Here is a 9,969-nt window from a genome sequence, read left to right on the forward strand (position 1 = left end):
GTTACCAGAAATGACATGATACGCGAGCAAAAAACATGTTCTAAAATTCTACAACACATCGATGTCAAAGATATAGGCCTATAGTTTTGCTCATCTGCTCGACGACCCTTTTTGAAAACTGAAACTACCTGTGCTCTTTTCCAATCATTTGGATCCTTCCGTTCCTCTAGAGACTTGCGGTACACGGCTGTTAGAAGGGGGGCAAGTTCTTTCCCGTACTCTGTGTAGAATCGAATTGGTATCCCGTCAGGTCCAGTGGACTTCCTTTGTTGAGTTATATCAGTTGCTTCTCTATTGCTTGGACACTTATTTCGATGTCAGCCATTTTTTGGTTTGTGCGAGCATTTAGAGAAGGAACTGCAGTGCGGTCGTCCTCTGTGAAACAGCTTTGGAAAAAGGTGTTTAGTATTTCAGCTTTACGCGTGTCATCCTCTGTTTCAATGGCATTATCATCCCATAGTGTCTAGATAAGCTATTTCGGTCCATTTACTGATTTAACGTAAGATCAGAACTTCCTAGCATTTTCTGTCAAGTCGGTACATAGAATTTTACTTTCGAATCCACTGAACGCTTCAGTCATAGCCCGCCTTACGCTAACTTTGACATCGTTTAGCTTCTTTTTGTCTGGCCATCCAGGGGTCCAGCGGAACTCGTGCAAGGCACCATGACGACTAAGGACTATCGTACACTGGTTCCGGACCACGTGCACCCCTTTGTGACTATCATGTGTCCCGACACGTGGCATTTCTCAGCAAGATAATGTCACAAGGCCAGGAGTGTGATACATTGATTCGAGGAACATAGAGGCGAGTTCCAGTTGTTTTTCTGGCCCCAGAACTTTCCAGATCTGAACTCGATCGAACACATTTGCTATGAATTTGGCGTCAGAGCTCATCGCTCCCCTCCTAGGAATTTACCACAGTTGGGTCACTTGTGTCTGCAGATGTGGAGTCAACTCCCTCCAGCGACCAACCACGACCTCACTATTTCCATGCCACGACACGTCGCCGCTGGGAGAGGCGAACCTGCAGGATGTTTTGATAGGTCGTTACAATGTTCTGGCTGATTTGTGTGTACGGTAACCTTACAAAAAAGCCATTTTTATGTTGGTTCCAGTTTATTTTCTGTGTCATTAAAAAGATTCATCATAATTTCAGAATACTTTCCTGTTGAAAATTCCTGGCGGATTAAAACTGTGTTCCCGACCGAGACTCGAACTCGGGAGACGAGGTACTGGCAGAAGTAAAGCTGTGAGTACCGGGCGTGAGTCGTGCTTCGGTAGCTCAGTTGGTAGAGCACTTGCCCGCGAAAGGCAAAGGTCCCGAGTTCGAGTCTCGGTCGGGCACACAGTTTTAATCTGGCAGGAAGTTTCATATCAGCGCACACTCCGCTGCAGAGTGAAAATCTCATTCTGGAAACATCCCCCAGGCTGTGGCTAAGCCATGTCTCCGCAATATCCTTTCTTTCAGGAGTGCTAGTTCTGCAAGGTTCGCAGGAGAGTTTCTGTAAAGTTTGGAAGGTAGGAGACGAGGTACTGGCAGAAGTAAAACTGTGAGTACCGGGCGTGAGTCGTGCTTCGGTAGCTCAGTTGGTAGAGCACTTGCCCGCGAAAGGCAAAGGTCCCGAGTTCGAGTCTCGGTCGGGCATACAGTTTTAATCTGCCAGGAAGTTTCATATCAGCGCACACTCCGCTGCAGAGTGAAAATCTCATTCTGGATACTTTCCTGTTGATTTACAAATATTTAATGAAGTTTATCCCCTTTGGGAGTTGGAAAGTAAGTTGGTAAAACCTACACTGTTTTCGTCTTAGACTACTGCGCGAACAAAAAAAATGGTTCAAATGGCTCTGAGCACTATGGGACTTAACATCTGTGGTCATCAGTCCCCTAGAACTTAGAACTAATTAAACCTAACTATCCTAAGGACATCACACACATCCATGCCCGAGGCAGGATTCGAACCTGCGACCGTAGCAGTCGCGCACTGCGCGAACAGTGAATCCTATTTCTTGGAGTATTCCGGAAATTACCTTTACATCCACTGTCTTTGTTCCATTAAGGGCGATGTCTTGAGTTCTGTCCGCAAGGAAGACTTGAATGCAGTCGCAAATCTGGCCTCATACTCGATTAGGTAATTTTTTTCACTAACTGGCAGTGCAGGGCGGTGTCGAATACCTTCCTGAAGTTGACGAACACGGCACCAACCACAGCGAAGTTGTCTACAGCGGTGTGGACCTCATGGAGAACTAAAGCGAGCTAAATTCCACAAGATCCCTGTTTGCTGAATCCACGTGAGCATAAAACATGTTCCATAATTGTACGTCAACGATATAGGCCTATAATTACGTGTATCTGTCCTACGCCCCTTCTTGAAAACGAGAACGAGCTGCGTTTCTTTCCAGTCAATACGTACACTTCGTTACTCCAGCGATCTACGATGAACGCCTCCTAGAAGGCAATCAAATTCTTTCGCATGATCATTGTAGAACCACATAGGTATCTCATCTGGTCCTGATGTTTACCTACTACTAAGTGATTGTAGTTGTTGATCTGTTCCGCGTTCCGTTATCACAATATGTTACATCTCGGAGTTCGTATTATGTTGCAAAGGAGGGACCGTGTTACAGTCTTCCACAATGAAATAATTTCGGAAGGCCGAATTCAGTCTTGCGGCCTTTGTTACCTCCAGTTTCGGTGACAGTATGGTCACTCAGTGAATGAATAGAGGATTTCGAAATGCTTACTGTTTTTATGTAAGACCAAAATCACTTAGGGCTTTTACTCAGATCGGTTGACAATATTTTACTTTCAGAATCATTGAACATATCTCTCATTGCCCTCTTTACGCTCATTTTCCGTTCGTACAGCTTTTGTTTGTCAACTAGGTCTCGACTTCTCTTCAGACTGTGATAAGGATCTCTTTGTTCTCGTAGCAATTTCCTGATACAACGTTTAAACCACAATAGATCTTCCCCATCCCCCAAGACCCTTCTGAATTGATATACTGGGTCACAGGCTTGAAATAAACAACTTTTCTGGAAGTCATGTTGGTATAAAAGAACAAAATGTCTCTTTCCAGTTAGGAACTTCGCTTTCCTTCCCCTTAATGTTTATGCTGAAAACCACCTCTATCGAATTCGTTACCAGATTTGATTATGGGAAGTCGGAGTTAACAATGAAATTATCTATATTGATAGCAAAAGATTTGCGCCGAGAGAGGGCAGAAGATTGGTAACTTTCAGACTTCCCACACACTACACGGAAGGAGGCCGCAGGAGAGAACATCTATTTCCGCCGTTACAGTAACCACAGGACACTTTAGTGCACCTTCTGTGCTCTTTTTATAAAGGTATAAATATTGCACGTATCCAGGCTTCGGGCATTCTTCATCGTAATCTACGTAGCTTCTGCTATATCCAATATAAAAGTAACATTTCTCACTTTTCATAATGTTTGGCCACTATGGTGTTAAAATGTGAGTGGCGCAACTGATAAGTTGATATCTACTGGAAAAAAGTTTTCCAGAGCAAATTTACTCCGTGACTTCAAGTGACGTCTCTTTCTTGTTCGCCAATGGACACGTCTAAGGAAAATAAACGCCATCACGTTGCTATTAGATTTGGTTATTTAGCAAACTTGTTTGTAAGCATTACAGCTTTTTTTGTATGAAATATGAATTTATGATAATAGTAGCAACTTACACTCATCATCCCGAAAGAATGTTTCATCGACAACCGCGCAAACAATACAAGTAGAACGGCAAATGTTTATTCTATGTACATACAGGATGTTCATGTACACACTTCTGAAGGTTGCAGGGGGGACCTAGCAGATAAAATTTTACGTAGGAACCCATGTCCGAAAACGTCATTCAACGACGCCGCAGAGCGTCAAAGTTACAGGCGCAGGCACCTGTAAATGTATTTATATAGAGGGTAATTCCGTGATGATGGGGACGCATAAATGTATAAATTTGAGAAAAGGATCCCAGGTACGAAAACGAAAGAGTGGGAAGTAATTCTGATACTTCTGACGGTAGAGTACATGTACCGGTACTGTTGTTCCTAGGAATGTAGGATATACAGCTTTCAGAGGTACTAGTATGGATGAAGACAAGAAAAAATGTCTAGTAAATATGGGCTCTAAGATACATACCTTAAGGGCACCTGTGCAATAGAGGAGATGTGTTTCACACTAGCCAAGATGAACAAACGCTTGTAGCTCCTCAGGTATGCATTCAGAACCCATGTTTACTAGACATTTTTTCTTCACTTGGTCCTTAATAGTATCGCTGAAACCTGCATACCTTGCATTCCTAGCAACAACGATACCGGTACGTGTATTCCACTGTGAGAGGTATCACAAGGACTTTCGACTCGTTCGTTTCCGAACCAGGAATCCTTACCTCAAATTGATATACCCGTCTCCATCATCCTTCACGGTAGTACTGTGAATATAATATGTTTACAATCGCCGGCGTCTATAGCTTTGACGCTGTGCAGCGTCTTTGGATGACGTATCTGGACATGGATTCCTATGTAAACCGTGGTCTACTAAGTCCCCTCCACCGCCTCTGGAAGCGAGTAACATCAATTTTAAAGCATGTCTTATGAGAAATACTGATAACCATTTCGAAAGTTCTGCAGTGAGTGAGCAATTACATGAACCCCTGACACCAGTAAGTGACATCGAAGCGTAACGTAGACCATCACAAAGGCAAGAGCTGCAGCTGCAGCGTATTTCATTGAGTGTTGGAAAGCTCAAAAATAGTACTGTTTTCACCCCGTATTACGCAGGTACAAGGCAGACGGCAGAGACGTAAAGAATGAGCGAGAGAGACAGAAAGAGGCGGTGGGGAAGGAGAGGGAGGGAGAGGTGAACCTGGGAGGGAGAAAATATTTGGCCATTCGGGAGCTGCAAGGAGAGAGAACGTTCTCTCACCCTTGTACAGGTCGAACGAGAACAAAGCTCTACCCTTCGCTTCGTTGCCTTTGAGTCTTCTCTGGCGCACCAGCTCGCGGAAAACAGTCGGCGCCCACCGTTTGAGGTGAAAGTTGGCGAGTCTCCGGCGCGGCTAAATGAAAAGCAACCAGGAAGGGTAGCAGGTAGCAGGTGGGAGGGAGACCCCACGGGCGGCTTGTTTGCGAGCCTAATGGCGTCGGCCGGTGTAATGAAGACGCTGTTTGCCCTCCGCCACGCTCTACGCGGGCACCGCAGTTACCACCGCTCCCCCACCGCCACACCAGGTGACTGTGTGGCTTCCACAAGATACTGTCGATAGCTGTTAAACCCATATTTCTCGGTTGCTGCCCGTGTTTCAGGGTTGTACAAGTCTAACACACACAGTCCCAACACTTCAAGTCAGTGTTGTTATACGCTGCGACAGCAGCGCACCTGGCGGTCAGTAAGCTATACTGTTGAATAAGACATGCACGAATGCGTTTAGTATCGTTTGTATTGAAAGGAGTGTACTGGGACACACTTGGATGTGGCACCCAAATGTGACACGAATATTAATGTAAACTAAACTGGAACTATGATACTATAAACGATATATGTCTCTGACAGCCTTTTTAAAGTGGATCGCTGACTGTGCACGACCGCAGAGCCAAAGATACTGTTTCTGGTCTGAGATTGTAGTGTTACAGTAAGAGAGTGCTGGGCGCACAGTTGTAGGTAGCTGTCTGTGAGCGGAAGACGATGGAGGAGGCAATTCCTGTGGTGTGCTCTGTGAAACCATCAAATGTTAGATTAATATAGGAATTACGAAAACATGGAAGCAGAAGTCTTAATGCAAGCAAGTTAAAAATGTTAAAATTATAATTTTCCTTTTGCCAGCGCTTTAGTATAGATGAGTTGTCTGATAATTTGTAATTGTTGAGTGACCCCAAAATGCACGTCAACTGTTTTGTTAAAAAGGCTAGTTAGATGTTTCACTTTGTAATGTTTCTAACATTTGTTAACAAGGATATATTTAATTTGATGATTTGCAGTTATGTTGGGTTAAAGAAGTATGACAATTCTTGCTGTTACACAAGTGTTAGTACTTCACCACAGTTAGTACCGCCTCCGTGTCCAGGTCATATGATTTTCAAAGAAGTTGGGTTTTCGTAAATGTTTTCATTTATCAGCAAAAAAAATTTCATATGCATTTCAAAGTATTACAACCAGCATTGCACATCGCTCAGCCTGGCCTGGATTCGATTCCCGGCGGGGTCAGGGATTTTTACCTGCCTCGAGATGACTGGGTGTTTGTGTTGTCCTCATCATTTAATCATCATTCATGAAAGTGGAGACACTGGGCTGGGCAAAGGTTGGGAATTTGTATGGGCGCTGAAAACCGCGCAGTTGAGCGCCCCACAAACCAAAACATTATCATCATCATCATCATCACGAAGCTAGCACATCTATTTTTTTGTGAGAGACCAGAATATATCGCGTTCCACTGTTGCTACTCCAGAGGTAAGACAATGTAATTTATTTGTTATGTGCACAGGGACCAAAGTTATCAGTTTTGAACAGGGCCAGAGGATTCAGTGCCTAAGGGGCTGAGTATATTTTGCAGTGACTGTATTTCTTGACTGGTATTAGGAGTGGCATTGGCCAGTCAGTTCGTATAAAGTTTTTGCTACCAGTAACACAGAGTGAGCACACCACTTGCAGTTACAACACAGGACATGGTAATTGAAGTTTTTTTTATCCATTCCACAGTTCAGACATACACTCATAAATTTATTTAAAGAAGTTATTTATTTGCTATGTGTACAGTTCATTCAACGTAAACATTTCAGTATAAAACAACGTTACAGTATTGATTTATAACCAGGTTTATACGAAATGTAGGAATGACTAAAAATGACCTCAAATTTGAAACTTTGTAGGTTGAGACACAAAGGAATTAAAGACATTTGCTACTAGTGGGCACTGATTTATATCATTGGGGCAATTTGTGCTGGCCTAGGATTCGAACCTGGGTCTCCTGGTTGCTAGGCAGATGTGACGACTACTACACCATTCGCACAGTGTGGAGACCACAACTGCATCGACTACCCTAGCACACCTCCTGTCAGAGCCAATTTCTCAACTTATACCACACAGTACTGATGTAGTGCCCTTGATCAGTAGCCTCATGACTCGTAGCATCTCCAAGATTCCCATAAGAGTTACAGCTTGATATCTGTCAATACCTTAGTTATGTATGTGGTGTCTGTTCTTATGGACATGCCCGTGATAGGGCAGTCTGTGCTCTTGTGGTGACCACTGTATCTGTGTGGTCTAGTTGCCAATGCTTTCACCTTGACCTATCGATAAAGATCAGTACCCAATGACAGCTTATGTTTTAATTTCTTTGTGTCTCCATTCGTACTGGCTGCAGGATTAAAACAGTGTCTGTTCTTTCGGACAAGCCTGAAAGGACATACATCAAATATATTCTATAGGTTTCCTGAGATGCACAAGAAGTATGTAGTAGCATATTACAGGATCATTTAGCTATGATTTTCCTGTAACCTACTTAAGAACGAAGTTTCTTTTGTAGAACAAGAAAAAGCAGCAGCAGTAGAAGACATGATGAGCCGTGGAAAACGTGGTATGCTTTCACCATAAAGCGAAGTGTCGTTCACTACACCTAGAAACAAATCTTTTTTGAATTTATTAACCAAACGAAACACTTTTACTATCCTTGTCCCACGAAATTCATTGTTACTCATCGACATAGGTTTTGGGTTACAAGGCCACTTAGTAGTATGTAACTGATCCCAAAGATGAGAACCAAGCAAAGATAAGTAAACGTCTTAATCTATCAGTACTTGAGTTAAACTGCAAAAGTTATCTCTGTTGACAGTTTTCACAATATTACGTAAGGATTCACAAAATTAATTATGCCAGCATTTAAAATAACAATGACTAAATATACGTATTACGATGATAGCTAACTGTTAGTGCTCGTGTAGCTGCTCTTCCGAAAAGCATCCCTTACGAGCAAACCAACTGTGTCTTTACCTATGGTTACTCATACTTTAGGTACTTTGGCTGTGCATGGCCCTGTTTAAAAAGAAGGGCTTGATGTTGTCTTAGGGTCAAACCACGTACATCTGCTTTCATGACCCACAGCTAACTCGGTGCAAATAGTGACCGGTAGCTGCGTCATATTATGCGTTGACCAGAACTGCGAGTTAATAAAACACATAGAACTACAAAATAAAAGTTAAATAAATAATTTACTTAGAAGGGTTCTGTTCTAACATCTGTATGTGATGTAGTTAACAGGAATTACGTTGAATAATATTAATTAAAAAAGGGACAGCTCAAATAAATGGGAAATGGTCCTTTGGTATTCAGTTAAAATACAGATAGAATATACAGGGTGTTACAAAAAGGTACGGCCAAACTTTCAGGAAACTTTCCTCAGACACAAAGAAAGAAAATATGTTATGTGGACATGTGTCCGGAAACGCTTACTTTCCATGTTAGAGCTCATTTTATTACTTCTCTTCAAATCACATTAATCATGGAATGGAAACACACAGCAACAGAACGTACCAGCGTGACTTCAAACACTTTGTTACATGAAATGTTCAATATCTCCTCCGTTAGCGAGGATACATGCATCCACTCTCCGTCGCATGGAATCCCTGATGCGCTGATGCAGCCCTGGAGAATAGCGTATTGTATCACAGCCATCCACAATACGAGCACGAAGGGTCTCTACATTTGGTACCGGGGTTGCGTAGACAAGAGCTTTCAAATGCCCCAATAAATGAAAGTCAACAGGGTTGAGGTCAGGAGAGCGTGGAGGCCATGGAATTGGTCCGCCTCTACCAATCCATCGGTCACCGAATCTGTTGTTGAGAAGCGTACGAACATTTCGACTGAAATGTGCAGGAGCTCCATCGTGCATGAACCACATGTTGTGTCGGACTTGTAAAGGCACATGTTCCAGCAGCACAGGTAGAGTATCCCGTATGAAATCATGATAACGTGCTCCATTGAGCGTAGGTGGAAGAACATGGGGCCCAATCAAGACATCACCAACAATGCTTGCCCAAACGTTCACAGAAAATTTGTGTTGATGACGTGATTGCACGATTGCGTGCGGATTCTCGTCAGCCCACACATGTTGATTGTGAAAATTAACAATTTGATCACGTTGGAATGAAGCCTCATCCGTAAAGAGAACGTTTGCACTGAAATGAGGATTGACACATTGTTGGATGAACCATTCGAAGAAGTGTACCCGTGGAGGCCAATCAGCTGCTGATAGTGCCTGCACACGCTGTACATGGTACGGAAACAACTGGTTCTCCTGTAGCACTCTCCATACAGTGACGTGGTCAACGTTATCTTGTACAGCAGCAACTTCTTTGACGCTGACATTAGGGTTACCGTCAACTGCACGAAGAATTGCCTCGTCCATTGCAGGTGTCCTCGTCGTTCTAGGTCTTCCCCAGTCGCGATTCATAGGCTGGAATGTTCCGTGCTCCCTAAGACGCCGATCAATTGCTTTGAACGTCTTCCTGTCGGGACACCTTCGTTCTGGTAATCTGTATCGATACAAACGTACCGCGCCACGGCTATTGCCCCGTGCTAATCCATACATCAAATGGGCATCTGCCAACTCCGCATTTGTAAACATTGCACTGACTGCAAAACCACGTTCGTGATGAACACTAACCTGTTGATGCTACGTACTGATGTGCTTGATGTTAGTACTGTAGAGCAATGAGTCGCATGTCAACACAAGCACCGAAGTCAACATTACCTTCCTTCAATTGGGCCAACTGGCGGTGAATCGAGGAAGCACAGAACATACCGACGAAACTAAAATGAGCTCTAACATGGAAATTAAGCGTTTCCGGACACATGTCCACATAACATCTTTCTTTATTTGTGTGTGAGGAATGTTTCCTGAAAGTTCGGCCGTACCTTTTCGTAACACCCTGTATAGTATTAAATTCAGTATAGTTACACT

At 43.3% G+C, this 9,969-nt stretch overlaps 1 non-coding gene across 1 annotated transcript; it reads left to right on the plus strand.

The window, feature by feature from the left end:
- The first annotated feature begins 1,572 nt into the window (after positions 1-1,572).
- Positions 1,573-1,647, plus strand: Trnas-cga (transfer RNA serine (anticodon CGA)). Its single transcript has one exon. It is a non-coding gene; the product is annotated as a tRNA-Ser (tRNA).
- The last annotated feature ends 8,322 nt before the right edge of the window (positions 1,648-9,969 follow it).

Source organism: Schistocerca cancellata, chromosome 7 (assembly GCF_023864275.1).
Source record: "Schistocerca cancellata isolate TAMUIC-IGC-003103 chromosome 7, iqSchCanc2.1, whole genome shotgun sequence".
Classification (NCBI taxonomy): domain Eukaryota; kingdom Metazoa; phylum Arthropoda; class Insecta; order Orthoptera; family Acrididae; genus Schistocerca; species Schistocerca cancellata.